The sequence below is a fragment of the Lissotriton helveticus genome, chromosome 10, assembly GCF_964261635.1.
Source record: "Lissotriton helveticus chromosome 10, aLisHel1.1, whole genome shotgun sequence".
Classification (NCBI taxonomy): Eukaryota; Metazoa; Chordata; class Amphibia; order Caudata; family Salamandridae; genus Lissotriton; species Lissotriton helveticus.
The window spans coordinates 90,782,696-90,799,503 of record NC_136071.1 but is presented as its reverse complement, the minus strand read 5'-3'; the positions used below and the strand labels follow the sequence as shown (position 1 = coordinate 90,799,503).

Here is a 16,808-nt window from a genome sequence, read left to right as displayed (position 1 = left end):
TGAATTTTACATTTGTTGTCACTTACTGCTTCAGTCCCCTTCACGCTCCTAACGCCGCACTCCTAGTACCATAAGGGGTAATAGGGGCTCATTCCAACACAGGGAAGTCTGGGCTCGATACTCCAGCCTGCCCGCCCCGTTCCGACTCGGCAATTAGTGTCGTTGAGCGGAGGGCGGACAGGTAAGAGCCAGACACACTTCCATTTGGAGCAGCGGTTAGCGTTCTAGGCTTTTCTTAGGAAGGGCTATTTAGACAGCAGATAATCGCCGGCTGACTGCGGTAGGGAGGACGGTGGCAGAGTCTCCCCGACCTGCTTGACGCCAGAATAGCTGTCATGTGAGTGTTAGACACGCTTGTATTATCACGTTTGTCTACCTGACGCCAGGAAATTAGTTTTTTTAAAATACGTTTTAATCTGTGAATTTTACATTTGTTGTCACTTACTGCTTCAGTCCCCTTCACGCTCCTAACGCCGCACTCCTACTACCATATGGGGTAATAGGGGCTCATTCCAACACAGGAAAGTCTGGGCTCGATACTCCAGCCTGCCCGCCCCGTTCCGACTCGGCAATTAGTGTCGTTGAGCGGAGGGCGGACAGGCAAGAGCCAGACACACTTCCGTTTGGAGCAGCGGTTAGCGTTCTAGGCTTTTCTTAGGAAGGGCTATTTAGCCCCCCCTCTGCTTTGATCGCGCAGCGGTCGCGCGCAGGGGTGCGCCTAAGGACGCGCCTAAGACAAACCGAAGAGAAGCCCTTCTGCGCCTGTCCGAGACCGGCCGGGGCCAGGGGCCATGGGCTCTGTCTCAAAGGACTTAGATGTAATTATGAGACATAGTATCCGGTACTCATCCCAGGCGCTTAAAGATCTGCAGCCAGAACCTCTGGTAGGTTGTGCTGTGCGCTCACTGTCATGCCTCCAAGGCCCGTTTTCATGCCTACACATCTGTTTTCAGGCATCCTTTACTAATCCGGTTATTGGTAGTAATGGCGAGAAAATTAAGGTACCTATTAGGCCTTGCTTCCAAACATCCTCTACCAACTCTTCCACCGGCTTGAACACTGAGGAAACTCTGCCAGTGAATAGTTTAAAAAGTTTTCTTTTAAACATTCTTTCCCTACCAAAGCACCATCTTGAATTCTGGGATCTGGTTAATACTGTAAATCCAGATATTTGCTTCCTCACAGAAACTTGGTTAAAACCCCACACAGTTCCCGTCATTACGTTAGGGGTTCCGATGGGATATAAGGTCCTGAAACTAGATCGCTCTGTCAAAACCGGGGGAGGCATTGCTATAGTATATAGAGAAGAAGGTTTGAAGATTTCTTTACTAGAACAAAGAAGTTGTCCCATGATGGAAATCATGGTCTTTAAGATCAATTCCACCTCAAGAACTCGCTGGAAAGGGGTGTTAGTATACCGTCCCCCGGGGCCAAGTGCGGGCTTCTCACTCTCTGTAGAGGAATTTCTGGCTCCATATTTAACCCCTTGCATGCTCATGACGGAACGGTTCCGTCATCAGCGTCGGTGCTCCGGTGCTGATGACGGAACATTTCCGTCATGAGCCAATACGGTTTTAAACCCTTCAGCACTGCAGCGAAATTCGCGCAGCACTGAAGGGGTTAAAAGCCAAAGAAGATTTTATTCTCCTCGGAGATTTTAATGTTCATGCAGACCTCCCTAGCCACCCCGATACTGCATCATTACTCTCAGATCTCACAATATTAGGGTTAGAGATTCAAAATAAGGGTCCCTCACATATCGGTGGACATACTTTGGACCTAATTTTCACCAACTGTCCTCAAATTAAATATTGGTCAACGTCTCAAGTGTGTTGGACTGACCATCACATGGTCGAATTCTTTTTCTGTGGTCTTGCCATACCATATCAAAAATCCCTTCCCGCTATTTTGCGGAGACCGTGGCATAAAGTAACACTAGACGAATTACAGAGGGTATGGAAGGAAACCATCATTACAGAGATAGACAATGTTGAGTCCGGCTTAACCAAGTATAATAAAGCTCTTTTAGAAGCAGTGGATCTACTGGCCCCTCTGAAGCTACACAAACAGTATCCAGCATCTAAACAAGAGATATGGTATACTGAAGAGCTTAGAGGGGAGAAACAGAAGTGTAGAAAGCTCGAAAAAGCTTGGAGGAAATCACACACGGAAGCTAGTAAGAAAATGTATATTGATGCCCTGGCCTCCTATCATAAAAACATAAAGATGGCCAGGAGGAGTTGTCTTGCTTCACAATTGGCTGAAGCAGGCAACTCTTCCAGAGAACTCTATAAGATCCTACAGTCCTTCGTAAAACCAGTGGCCTGTGAGAGTCCTGATGACTTTTCTCAAGCCCTGTGTGATGACATATAGTTGTTCTTCGAGAATAAAATAGAGCTTATCTACGAGAAAATTAAACAGGCAGTAATTGTTGTGAGCAATACCGTTAGTTCCTCCCCGATATCACCTATTTCACCTCTGCCACCCGCGCGTGGTAATATTCTATTTACCATGTTTCCGGAGGTTAATCTTCCTGATGTCACCTCCCTGGCCAGCCAAATTAAAACAGGATCCCCTCTAGATCTTCTGCCAGCGAAGATGGTGGGCTCTCTAGGGAATCTGCTCCTACCTGGAATTCAAACTGTGATCAATCTCTCCCTTAGAGAAGGACATGTGCCAGGTGAATGGAAGAGAGCGGTAGTGAACCCTATTCGAAAGAACGCAGCCCTGCCATGGTCAGACCTTTCTAACCTCCGTCCTATCTCCCTCCTTCCTCATATCAGCAAGATGACCGAGAAACATGTGAATACCCACGTGTCTAAGTTCATCGAGGCAGCGGGTGGTCTGGACCATTCCCAATCTGGGTTCAGACCTAACCACAGCACCGAGTCAGCCCTCCTCTCTGTGACAAATAACATCAGGATGGCACAGGATAGAGGGGGTTCTATGATCTTGGTGCTGTTGGATTTGTCCGCTGCCTTTGACACGGTCTCACATGACATTCTTCTCGGTCGTCTGCGGAAGGTGGGGATAGGCGGCTCGGCGCTGGCCTGGCTTAAGAGCTTTCTTTCGGGCCGATCACAAACTGTCAGGTTGGGCTCCCATCAGTCGATCTCTAGGGAGCTCACTAAGGGGGTTCCACAGGGCTCATGCCTAAGCCCCACACTCTTTAATGTGTATGTGGCCCCCCTGGCGGACATTGTGAGAGAATATGGGTTCACTCCAGTATCGTATGCTGACGATACTCAGCTTTTGTTTCCCTTCCATACCCTGACACCGGCAATTAAACAAGCATTTGCCACCGGTATGAGAGCAGTATCTGACTGGATGGCCTCCAATTGCCTACAATGCAATGTGGGCAAGACGGAGGTCATGCTTTTTGGAGAAGCCCCCCTCTTATGGTCACCTGAATGGTGGCCCCTGGATCTAGGATCTGCTCCCTGTCCTAAGCAGACAGTAAATAACTTAGGGGTACGGCTTGACCAGGCGCTACTATTAAAGGAACATGTGAATCTGGTAGCAGGAATCTGTTTCAGGACCATTGGACTCCTGAGGCGTGTGTTCCCGCTCCTGGATCATTGTTACCGGAAAACGCTGGTTCAGACACTGGTCGTCAGTAGGTTGGATTACTGCAATGGACTGCTCTTATCTGCCAATGAGGAACAATTGAGCCGTCTGCAGGTGGTCCAGAATACTGCGGCCAGACTAGTTCTTGACGCTCCTCCTAGGTCCTCTTCACGCCCCCTTCTGCATAAACTCCATTGGCTGCCCATTCGTCAGCGGATCGAGTTTAAAGTGTGTTGTGTAATCCACAGATGTCTCCATGGATCTGGCCCTAAATATCTGGCAGAACTATTTCAGCTGTATATTCCGACCCGCTCGTTGCGCTCTAGCTACCAATCATTGCTCCAGGTTCCTCGTATTAAGAAGGCAAGACAAGGGGGTCGTGCCCTGTCTTACAAGGGCCCTACTCTGTGGAATACTTTGCCCCTCATCCTGAGACAAATCACTAACTTTTATGCCTTCAAGAAATCCCTGAAGACACACCTGTTCCCGGCTGCGTAAGATCTAGGGCACTTTATGATTATGATTTCGATCTGGCATCTTGGAAGATCATAAGCGCGGAGATACCCCTCTGGGGTCGATTCCTGCGCTATAGAAGCATATAAATAAAAATAAATAAAGGCTCTGGGGCAGGTATTCTAGATGTGTCAATAGACTCAGGCAGGGGATTGCACTGATGAGACAGGCTGTGGGGAAGGTATTCTAGATGAGAGTCAATAGACTCAGGCAAGGGATCGCACTCATGAGGAAGGCTCTTGGGCAGGTATTCTAGATGTGAGTCAATCAGGGCTCTCGCTTCTAAGACATCCTCTTGACAAACATTTCACTTCAGAGATTTTCACTCGGGCAGATATCCCAGGGGAGACTCAAAGAGGAGACCTCACGTCTGAGGCAGGCTCTCAGACAAGGGCCTCAGGTGTGACTCAGATAGAGGAACTCGCTCCTGAGATACACTATGAGGCAATTATCTAAAAAAGAACTCAGACAGGAGACCTCCCTTCTAAGACATCTTCTAGTCAGGTCTGATCCATGTAGGCGGGTCTCACTTCTGGGACACTCTCTCAAGCAGTTATCTCAGGTGAGACTCAATGAATACCTCTCTTCAGACACATTTTCAGGCAGATGTCCGAGGTGTGACAAAGACAGGGCTAGCAGTCCTGAGACACCATATTGCAAGAGGTATCCCATTTGTGACTCTGACAGGAGATCTCACTCCTAAAGCACCTTCTCAGGCAGGTATCCCACGTGTGATACAGACCCAGCATCTCTGATATTCCAGGTGTGCACCAAGACAGGACTCACTCTTCTGAGAAACCCTCTCATGCTGGTATCCCAAGTGTGATTCGGAATGGGAACTCCATCCCGAAACACCCTCTCAGGAAGGTATGGCAGCTGTAAATCAGCCACAGGATCTCACTCCTGACACTGCATCCCAGACTGACATTCCAAGTCATGTGAGCCAGTCAAGACATACACTTTTGAGACTCACTCTGAGCCTGTTTTTTCAGGTGTGTCTCAGACAGAAGATCTTGTTATTAAATTGCATATTCAGGCAGGTATCCCATAAGTGACCCTACAGAGGATCTCACTCCTGGCACAGCATCCCAAACTGATATTCCAGGTGTGATCCAGACAGGGATCTCCATCCTGAAACACTCTCACAGGAAGGTATTGCAGCTGTAAGTGAGGATCTCACTCTCAGACTGATATTTCAGATGTGAACCAGTCGAGGCATGCACTTCTGTGACACCCTCCGAGCAGGGCTTTAAGTGGGCCGGGTCCCACCAGGTCTGAGCACTGGCAGTTTTTTAAAGGAGGCCTCGAAACGGGTCTCTATCGGGCTCTGTTTTGAGCCTTGGCACAGGCGGTCCGTTTTTTCCTGGACTGCAGTGACAGCAGGCACATCGATGTGCGCTGCTCACACTGCTCACTTCTCTTTAGTGGAGAAGTTACTACATGACGTCATGCCAGGTGAGCATTGTAGGGGAAGGGAAATCCTCTAAAGAGAGACATTTTCTTTCTGGATTTCCCTTCTCTTTTTGAAATTCAGGTGTAGCAACATTGTTGTGGTGTCACCAGGGCTTTAAGTGGTAGCTTTTTCAATATTCTATACAAGCCATACTTGCTGCTTATTTATCTTAAGCAACTAACAGACATTGACAAAGCCAATAGTCCTAACTTGTTCTAGGTATGATGTTACTTGTATCATATATCTGGATGCAATGACATAAATAGCAAAATACAAGTCGGCGGCACACTATGCTAAGCACAGATTTTTAGCTGGTGTTTTAAGCCACGCCCACAATTACTTTGGCCAAGCCCCTTTGAGAGCCCACCCTAGTTTTTTCATCCCACTTAAAGCTTTGCCTCCGAGCCTGTTATCTTAGGTGTGACCCAGACAGGCGATCTCCTTCCTAAAGTGCATATTCCAACAGTTGGACCTGCACTTCTGGAAACTCTCTCCAGATGGTATCCCAAATGTAATTCAGACAGGGATCTCCAAGAGAGCAGGGGAGTAGCTTCGGGAGGAGTTTGGGGTGGGGGGTAAACCCCCTAAAAATGTATTCTATAGTAAATAGTTGGGTACATGTGCTTTCAGTCGTGCAAGGTGGTGTTTTTGTCGGATTTCACTATGGATTTTTTGATCCACTCATAGGCAAAAATACACACACACACTCTCGTCTCTTCCTTTAAACTCGGTTAGTTTGAAAAATAAATGTGTTTTAAGTCCCCTTAACAATCCGCACTCCTCTGTCTTTCCACTGCCTCTTAAGCCACCCTGCTGTCCTGCTTCTCATAATGTATTTTAACTAGACTAGCGTGATTGTTTGGAAACGTGAAGACCCCCATCCCGCCCTCCCCCAACCTTATCATACTGCATACTGACCAAGCTACGCCCCTGATCCTGAGAGACCCTCTCGGCAGGTAAGGAATGTGTAAATGAGATAAGAGGATTTCACTCCTGAGACAGCATCCCAAAATAAAATTCCAGGTGTGCACCAGACAGGGGTGACACTTCTGAGACACCCTCTTAAGCAGGCGCCCCACGTGTGACTCAAGCAGGTGATTGCACTCTTGAGCCACACTGAATATATAACCCCACAGCTGGCCGTCACTGATCACGATTCGCACTTCGCCACCCTGCGAGGCTCCGAGTGCTCTGGAGTTTGACCCGCTGCCACCCTCCGGTGTCAGATAAACCACAGGTTTCATGCTCTTAGTTAGTCATTGTGTGGGTTGGGCTGGGAAGACACCTCTGTGCGCCGCATTGTTTTTTCTCTCCTCATACCTGTCCAGCTAGCAGAGAGGCGGACGAGCAGCTGCGCCACGTGGAGTGCCAAGGAAGAGACGCGCCCGACAGGAGGAGGTCAATTATCGTCACACCCTCCAAGTAAGTTTTGTTATCTGACACATGTATAGAGCACAACTGCCGTTAATGTGGCATCGTGGCACTTTCACAGTCTGCAATCATTGAAGGGCGGCTAGTTTAGAGAGGCGCGCGCCGAGCACCCAGCCAGGCCGACGCCGGAAGACGTGTGATGTGCGTGAGGTCATGACGTGACCCCGTGGCGTTGCAGCAACTCGATGCTGCTGGTATGCGGCAGAGTGCATTTAAATTTCCGACATGGTTAGAGCGCTCTTCTTGCAACATGAATGCCACTCACTTGACTTTAAAGAAGATGCACCGTTTGTGGGGGTTACTGGTTTCTCCTTAAAGTGGTCGTGCGACCCGAGTGAGTAAATACAGAATAATGGGTATTGGGCGGATAAACACCCAAGGCAATGTGTGAGGGCATAACTTAAGGATTCATCGAACACTACCAGTGAAGGTATCAAAGGCTCGGTCCATCACGGGTCCAAATTTAAGTTAAAAGCTATCTCTACTTAGCAAGGCCACATGATGTGCTGAGTAAATTATTAAATGGTAAAACCCGAGCAGAAGGGTAAATCTGAGTCCTCCTTTGAATCATCGTTGCAGAAAACTGGAGGCTCGTTTAAATAAACCTTGGTACAGAGACAAGTAGGGAAATATGCAAACGATTGTGAGCTTGAAAGGGACAGATTGGGGTGGTGGCATCCAAACAGTACAGAAAGCGCTACATAGCTAACATTAAAACACAGAGGACACTTGCTTTGTATGTGTCGTGTCAGCATTTGTAAAGTGCCTTATAACATTGGTATGGCACCAAAGCACTTCCTGAATCTGGGTGCACTTTTTGTATGGTCCTGGCGATGACATCCATTGGCTGTGTATGATTGGCTGTGGATGGTTAGCAGAGATGTATTAAATGACTAGTTTAGTAATAGTTCCTGTTAGTTAACGTGAACGTAAAATTAACTTGGTCCTGCTAAAAATCTTTGTAGCGTTTTATGGGTGTGTAGAAGCACATTTCTGGTTGAGCTGGCATGTCGGTTCTCCATAGCCCGGCATATCCAGATTGTCTTCTAGAGAGCACTGCTATCCAAAAAAATAACTGTGCTGTAATGTTGTTTGAATGACCGCGTGGCACCGTTAAGATCATCTTATCTGAATGGCTCTAAGATGTATACTGGTGTGGTGCAAGGGAGAGTTGTTGAGCTGGCAGGACTTCACCAGCTGTGCAGCTTTGGTGCCCTGTTGTGCACATGAGGTTGCCAAGGGGTCTGATCCTTATATCTAAGTGTGATTTATAAAGTGCTGTGGGGTGAATATTGTTAGGTAGAGGTGGCCAAAGGTTGTTGGGTATTGTGATAGCTAACTAAATGCAAGGTGGATATTTGCCAAGTTTGATGTGTTAGGAGTGCTGTCCAAAGTGCTCACTGGGAGTTATTGTGTGGTATCTCTCAGTGGTAAGTGCTGCTGAATGCAGGGCGATCATCAACAATATGGCATATGTGTGCCTTATTTGCTGCATTAAAGTTGGTCTGTAGTACGTCTTTTGAGACCTGTAGGTCTGTATGGCATATCAAGCACGGCACAGTTGCTTCTGGCAGTACATCCCACAAGGTACCAGCCAGAGTAGAAAAAGCAGTTCCACCTGCTCCATATAGCCAGCAATAGCTTATTCCATGACTAACAGTGTCTATCTACCTTGATTGTAGAGTGAGCAACAGTTTTTTCAGGTAGGAGGGAGCAGAGCCAAATACTGTTACTAATGGTACAGTTGTATGACGTATCTGTAACACAACAGGCACTATGACAATGCATGACACTGTAAGTTCTTTTAACAGGCTCTGCCAGCAGCTACATACATTCTTCAAACAAACTAAAGTGGAAAGGGAGAAACTGAAATGCTACTGCACCAATACTTCACCGCGGGCCAACAGGAACTGTGAAACAGTAGACATGGTAGTAGGTGAAACTAATGCTACTGCACCAGTACTTCACCACGATTCTGCAGGAACTGTGAAACAGTAGACAGGGTAGTAGGTGAAGAAAACAAGTTACTTACCTGTAACTACAGTTATCCCGTATTGGTATCTTTCATAGATTCACATGCCTGAATCATTCCCCGTCGTCGAGGCGGGAGTCCCACGGTAAAAAATATATACAATAGCAGTGCCTAAAAACCATTAGTAGTAGGCTGGAAAGGGATATAGGCCCAACTAGGCCCAAAACTTAGCAGCCTATCTACCTCATTATGTGAAAAGAACTGAAACTGTAGCCTCAGCCAATCAGCTGACCTCGCCCTCTAGAACCTTCCTAGCTCAGGCAGTTCTCCTCAGATTTTCCCAGCACAAGTGAGAAGTAGTATCCATAATAAAGAACTGCCCTGCCGGGGAGGAGGGTGGGTGCATGTGAATCTATGAAAGATACCAATACTGGATAACTGTAGTTACAGGTAAGTAACTTGTTTTCTTATCCAGTATTGGGGTATCTTTCATAGATTCACATGCCTGAATCAGAATAGCAAGCAGTAATAAACATGTCTGTCGGTAGAGGAAGGTGGGAGACAATCCAAAACCATATATCCCCACACAACCTGGAAGGTACTAGAGCAAGAACATGTTTCAGAACATATGCATAATCATGACAATACCTTCATATAATATACAGTGTATTAAAAACAGTATGCAAAACCAGTTTAACCCTATAGAAAAATAAGAATCTTTAAAATTGTAATAAACAGTGAAAAAACACCATTAAACTCTAACCTCAGTGAAGAAGATGCTGCAACACTGCTTCTCCAACTGATGTATCTTCATTTACAACCGACTGCAGGCAGTAGTGATTGGTAAAAGTGTGTACACTTTTCCATGTAGCAGCACGGCAAATGTTCTCCAGGGTCACTCCTGCAAAGAGGGCTGTTGACGCTGACATCATCCTGGTGGAATGCGCCTTAACCTTTCTCGTCAGAGGTTTGTTCGCCTTCTCATGACAGAAGATAATGACAGAGGAAAGCCATCTGGCTATAGTTGCCTTCGTCACGGCCTGACCACGGGTAGCTTGGCCATAAGCCACAAACAGTTGGTTAGATTTGCGCAAATCTTTTGTCTTTTGCAAATAAAACTTGAGGCATCTTTGGACATCCAAGGAATGTAGCACCCTTTCAGCTGGAGTTTTGGGGTCCGGAAAGAAAGTTCTGAGTTTTACCGGTTGATTGATGTGAAACTGAGTCGGAACTTTGGGAATGAACTTAGGATGAGTTCTAAGTGTCACACAATCCTTGGAAAAATGTAGGAAAGGTTCCGAGATTGTGAAAGCCTGTTTCTCGCTTACCCTACGGGCTGAAGTGAGAGCCAATAAAATAGCCACCTTCCAAGTCAAGAACTTCAGTTCTGCTTTATGAATGGGTTCAAAGGGTCTTTTTAGTAATTGAGATAACACAATATTGAGATCCCACTCTGGAGGAGGTGGTCGTACTGGAGGGAAAACTCGAAATAACCCTTTAAGGAACTGTTTTATTAAAGAGGAAGAGCACAACGATGGTTTGCTATAACCCTTTCTGAATCTTGATATAGCCGCTAGGTGAACCTTAATAGAAGAGAAAACGAGACCTGATCTAGCAAGAGACAGCAGATAAGGTAGAATCTGCTCCGGTGGAGCCTGTAGTGGATGGACATCATGTTCTCCGCACCACGAACAGAATCTCTTCCATTTAAAGCGATAAGTTCTGATGGTACTCTGGGCACGAGCCTGAGAAAGAACAGCTCTACAATCTGGAGAGATCTCAAGGTCCTTAAACTCTAGGAAATCAGGAGCCAGGCGTGCAAGTGCAGCGATTGAGGGTCCGGATGTAGTATTTGACCCTCCTCCCGTGTTAGCATTGAAAGTGTTGGCTTGAGGCGCAGTGGAGGCTGATGAGAGAGCAGGAGAAGCTCTTGGATCAATACTGTCTCGGCCAGCAAGGAGCAATTAGGATTAGAGAGCAACGTTCTCTCTTCATTTTCTGTAGAACCCTCGGGATGAGAGGGATCGGTGGGAAGGCATACGCAAAGATTCCGGACCACCTCATCAACAGGACATTTCCTCTTGACCCTTGTTGGTGGAACCTGCTGGCAAAATATAGGCATTTGCTGTTCTGTTGTGTGGCGAACAGATCCAGCGTTGGTGTGCCCCAGATCCGAAAAATTCTGTCTACTTGGTGTTGTTCGAGTTCCCACTCGTGACATCCTGTGAAAGTCCTGCTGAGATCGTCGGCCAGAGAGTTCTGAATTCCCTGTACATGCTCCGCTCTGAGGGAAATTCTGTGATGGATCAGCCATTCCCACATTTCCTGTGCTTGCAGTGACAGGGCCAGAGATCTTGTGCCCCCTTGCTTGTTTACGTAGAACCTGCTGGTGGTGTTGTCCGTGCGCACCAGCACTGCAGAGCCTGCAATTCTTGGCAGGAAGGCTTGCAAGGACAGACAAATGGCCCTCAACTCGAGGCTGTTGATGTGTTTTTGTTTGTACTGATGAGACCATCGTCCCTGTACTTGAAGGTCTTGTAGATGGCCTCCCCAACCCTCCATGGAGGCATCTGTTGTCAGAGTAAACTCCGGTATGGTCTGAAGAAATGTGAGTCCTGGAGACAAATTGTTCTTTGACGCCCACCAGAGAAGAGCCTGTTTCATTTTGGGTGTGACCTTGATGCGGTCTTCGAATGAGCCCTCTATCTGCCGCCACTGCCGATGCAACTCCTCCTGGAGAGGCCTCATTCTGAGCCGAGCCAGTGGGACTAGATTGAGTGCAGAGGAACACATCCCTAGCAGGGAAACAAATTGTCGGACCGAAAGAGACTTTCTTGTCCTTATTTGACTTGCCAGCTTTGTGATCCTGTCCTGACGAATTTGGGTCAAAAAAGCTTTGCACTGAGAAGTGTCCAATACTGCTCCCAAAAATGTTAGAATTTGTTTGGGTTGCAGTTGAGATTTGGTCACGTTGAGGGTCAGGCCCAGATTTGAGAACATTGATAGAGCACTCTTGACCGATTGCCTCGTTGGATTTCTTGTTGGACTTTTTATTAACCAATCGTCGAGGTACGGGAACACTTGTATTCCCTGTGACCTCAACGCAGCTGCCACCGGAGCTAGAGTCTTGGTAAAGATCCTCGGTGCAGATTTCAGGCCGAAAGGGAGCACTTTGAATTGAAAATGGACACCAGCCACTGTGAATCTCAGATATTTGCGGTGGTTTGGGTGTATGGGAATGTGGAAGTAAGCGTCTTCCATATCCAGGGAAGCTATGAAGTCCCCTTCGATGAGGCAATTGAAAACATCCGTGAGCGTCACCATGCGAAAACTCTGTTTTTTCAGATATTTGTTTAGTTTTCGCAGATCCAAAATTGGACGCCACTCTCCTGAAGTCTTTTCCACAAGGAAGAAGCGAGAATAAAATCCCTGATTTTTCTGGGATGTTGGAACTCTTTCTATTGCATTCTTGTGCAGCATCTTCATGGCTTCCATGAATAACAAATGAAGACGAGGGGGAGGTGGACCCCTGGGCGGTGATGTTGGGGGTTTCTGTAAGAACTCCAGAGTGTGTCCGTTCTTGACAAGGTCCAGAACCCACTGATCTGAAGTTATCTTCCGCCACTGTTGATAAAAGACGGAGATCTTGGCGCCCACAGGGAGGGAAGGGAGGATGGATGGTGTCCGGCAAAGCTCACTGGCGCTTATTTGAATCGCGCCCCTGGTTGTTAGAACGTCGTTTTCCTCCTTGACGAGAGAAACCCGCGGACGATGATTGCCTATAGGACTGTTGGTAGTACGGCTTATTCTGAGTTTGATACTGGCGGTTTTGCTGGTTTTGGTAATTTCCTCTGGAAGAAAAACCACGGCCCCTTGCTCCTCTGAAAAATCCTCGCTTATACTGTAGGGTACCAAGCGATTTGGCCGTATCAGTGTCCGTCTTGATCGCAAGCAAAGCTTCATCTATGTGCTTGCCAAACAACAACTCTCCATCATAGGCCATGTCAAGAATTTTGGTCTGGACTTCAGGTCTGAAAGAAGTTGCCCTGAGCCACCCTTGTCGTCTGAGAACTGCCGACCCAGCCAATTGCCTGAAGGCAGTATTAGAAATATCTAGGGCGCAATCAATAATCTCTGAAGCCGCCCGCTCCCCTTCCATGACAACCTTCCGGACTTCTTGAATACGGTCCTCAGGAATAAGGTTGATGAATTCTGACAGATCTGACCACATTTGTCTGTCATAACGTGCTAAAATTGCTAAAGAGTTAGCAGCTTTAACAGTAGCAGCGGCATTAGCTGAGAATTTCTTCCCAATCGCATCCAATCTTCTGCCCTCCTTGTCAGGAGGCGTTGATATTGGAGTTGCTGGATTCTTGGATTTCTGTTGAGCCGCCTGTAAAATTACTGAATCAGGGCGTGGGTGACCAATCAAACACAATGGAGTATCCGGTGGTGCTCGATACTTCTTTTCCACTCTTGGAAGAACCGCCGGGATGGAAGCTGGCGTCTTCATTATGTTAACCCCTTCCTTCCAAATGTAGTCAATGATAGGTATAGATCTGGACACCCTTCTATACCCCTCTTTAAAATCATGAAGAAAACAGTCAGTCTGCTCAACCGAAACTGTAATCTGGAATCTAGGGGCTGCCCGTTGCATGATGTTATGGAAACCGCCGATGTCTTCTGGCGGAGAATCCGAAGGACGTGGTAAATTCGGAGAGGGCATCGGAATGACGTAATCATTCCATGGTTCCGTAGGCGTGGAATCCGGGATTTCACCATCCTCTCTTTCATCCTCATCTGGAGAGGAGACGCCAACATCATCACCCCCAGTCTCAGGGTTAACCTCCTGCCTTGGAGACTGTGAAGGTTGTGGCGGAGGATGCCTCGGCATCTCCACTGGCACAGGCTGCTCATTAGTATTAGGCAGAGTTGGTGGGAACCTCTGGCGATAGTCAGCCAGCATGGCTTGTAAATCGTGAATCAAAGAAGACGGAAGATGGGCTGTGTCCTCTGTGCGTTGCGGCTCAGGGTGATAAGGGGTTGCTAAATCCTCCTGATAATAATGATCATCCTCATCATCATCCTCTTGATATTTTATATGCAACTGGGAAGGGTGATGGGCCACTCCAAAGGGCTCTTCATCATCCCCTTCATCGTCAGAGTCTTCCTCCACGTAAGTTTCCAGAATATGTGAAGGCAAAAGAGGAGATATATGAGAATAACCTTGCCTCTGAAATGACTTCATCTGGAAATGGGTATATTGCACTCTTGCCGGAGATGTGGGCAATAGATGCGTAGATGGCACATTCAAAGGGACCAGTGCTCCTGTCGACGGTGGAATAGAAACAGATGCGGTCGTCGACGGAACTGTCGTCGACGGGACCGTCATCGCTGTTGTTGCCGTCGACGAGGCCTTCTTCGACGACATCCTCGTAGACGAATCCGTCGACGGACTCTTCGTCGACGAGCCTGCCGTCAATGGAGCTGAAGTCTTCGTCGACGGGGCCGTCGACGGGCTCGTCGTCGACGGAGTGGTAATCTTCGTCAACGGAGTGGCACTCTTCGTCGGCGGGGTCTTCGTCGACGGAGCTGATGAAATCTTCGTCGGCTGGGGAGCCGTCGACGAGGTCGTCGACGGAACTGATGACGAATGCTTCGTAGACGGTGATTTGATCGTCGACGGAACACCCGTCGACGATGGGCTTTTCATAGACGATGCCTTTTTATCAGACGAAGAAGGTGAAGTGACAGGTACTGAAGAAATCCTGACAGACATCACAGGTGAAGTAATTGCTGAGGTGGAAACTGTGCTTGAAGATGTAGAGGATGTAGAAGAGGTGGTGACAGTATGAGAGGACACCAAAGAGACAGTTTTAGTTCGGGCTGTACTCACAGTTGGTGAACCTGTTGACGCAGCACTCTTTGTGGAGTCAGAGGTTATGTGAGAGAGTTTAAGTTTCTTCTTTCTCTCAGGAGAACACCTCTCTTTGGAACTGGCTCTCTTACTTGAGGTAGAGGCTCTGTCCTCGTCATCTGTGGAAGACGACTTCAACCACAAAAGAACTCTTGCCTCTCTATCCCTGATGGTCTTAGGAGGAAAGGTTCGACAAATCCTGCAGTCCTTCACAACATGTGAAGGATGCAAACAATAAATGCAATCAGAGTGCTGGTCGTCCACATGTACCCTCTTCTTGAAGCAGGATCCACAAGCCTTGAAAAGAGCCTTCTTTTCAGACATCTTGAAGAAATTTGAAGAAAAACTGAGTAGGCACTCAGGGAGACTCCCTTACACTCGAAGTGCGGTGAAAATCTGAGGAGAACTGCCTGAGCTAGGAAGGTTCTAGAGGGTGAGGTCAGCTGATTGGCTGAGGCTACAGTTTCAGTTCTTTTCACATAATGAGGTAGATAGGCTGCTAAGTTTTGGGCCTAGTTGGGCCTATATCCCTTTCCAGCCTACTACTAATGGTTTTTAGGCACTGCTATTGTATATATTTTTTACCGTGGGACTCCCGCCTCGACGACGGGTAATGTGAATCTATGAAAGATACCCCAATACTGGATAAACTGTGATGCTACTGTACCAATACTTCACCTTGGGTCTGCTGGAACAGTGAAACAGTAGACATGGTAGTAGGTGAAACTGTAATGCTACTGCACCAGTACTTCACTGCGGTCCTGCAGGAACAGCGAAACTAGACATGGTAGTAGGTGAAACTGTAATGCTACTGCACCAATACTTCACTGCAGGTCTGCAGGAACTGTAAAATAATACACCTGGTACAAGGTGGAACTGCAATGGTAATTGTAATGTTACAGTACCAGTACTTCACTGCAGGTCGCAAAAACTTTGAAACATAGGCCTGGTACCGGGCAAGTTATAATGGTACAGTACCAATATTTTACCACAGGTCTGCAGGAACACAGAAACAGTAGACATGGTAGTAGGTGAAACTGTAATGGTACACTACCAGTACTTACCTGCATGGAACTTTGAATAATAGGCCTGTTGGAATTGAAATGGTACAGCCCCACACGTCTGAAGGAACTGTGAAACAGTAGGCCTATTACAAGATGGAATTGTTAAGGTGTAATACTAATACTTCACTGCAGGGACTGAAACAGTAGGCCTGGTACTAGGTGGAACTGTAATGGTACTGTAGCAGTACTTCCCTGCAGGAACTTTAAAACAGTAGGCTGGGTACTAGGAGAACTGTAATGGTAGGGTAGCAGTACTTCCCTGCAGGAACACTGAAACAGTAGGCCTGGTACTAGGAGGAACTGTAGTGGTAGGGTAGCAGTACTTCCCTGCAGGAACTTTGAAAAATAATACTGGTGGAATTGTAACGGTACAGTACCAGTACTTCATTGAGGTCTGCAGGAACTCTGAAACAGTAGGCCAGATACCAGGTGACAGTGTAAAGCTACTGTACTTATGATTTCTCACTGGTCTGCAGGTAGTTTGAAACAGTAAGCCTGGTATTGGGTGTAATTTTAATGGTACAGTACCGGTACAGTTTCACTCGACTGCAGAGGCCATGAACCAGTAAGCCTGACGCTGTACCTAAAGGGACTTTTTAAGGAGATTTTACTGGTGAGACTTTCAAGTAAGCGTGCTGTTGCGTCTGTAAATAGTCAATAACTAATTTCTCTGAGCCATCTCAAAAAGACTGTCTCAGATTCTTTTTCAGACGTTTAAGATTTTCGATTTTTTTTTCTACCCTGTGCCCTCCTATTACCATATTTATAGATCCACCAAGGTGCTACTGTGCTCTTTACCATCCGAAACCCGTCCTTTCACAGCCCGACACGTTTCACTCTGAGCTTAAGAGACGATTGCCTTTGGAGCAGCACGCGCTGTCAGTATAAAAA

At 47.1% G+C, this 16,808-nt stretch overlaps 1 protein-coding gene and 1 long non-coding RNA gene across 3 annotated transcripts in view; one reads left to right on the top strand and one right to left on the bottom strand.

The window, feature by feature from the left end:
• Positions 1–16,808, bottom strand: part of LOC144785945 (uncharacterized) — a 352,963-nt gene that overhangs the window by 90,079 nt on the left and 246,076 nt on the right. The window lies entirely within an intron of this gene.
• SLC5A11 (solute carrier family 5 member 11) overlaps positions 6,778–16,808 on the top strand; it is a 230,172-nt gene continuing 220,141 nt past the window's right edge. Inside the window, exon 1 of the mRNA XM_078664831.1 lies at positions 6,778–6,955. The gene's annotated coding sequence lies outside the window, so the exon portion shown is untranslated. The remainder of the gene's footprint in view (positions 6,956–16,808) is intronic.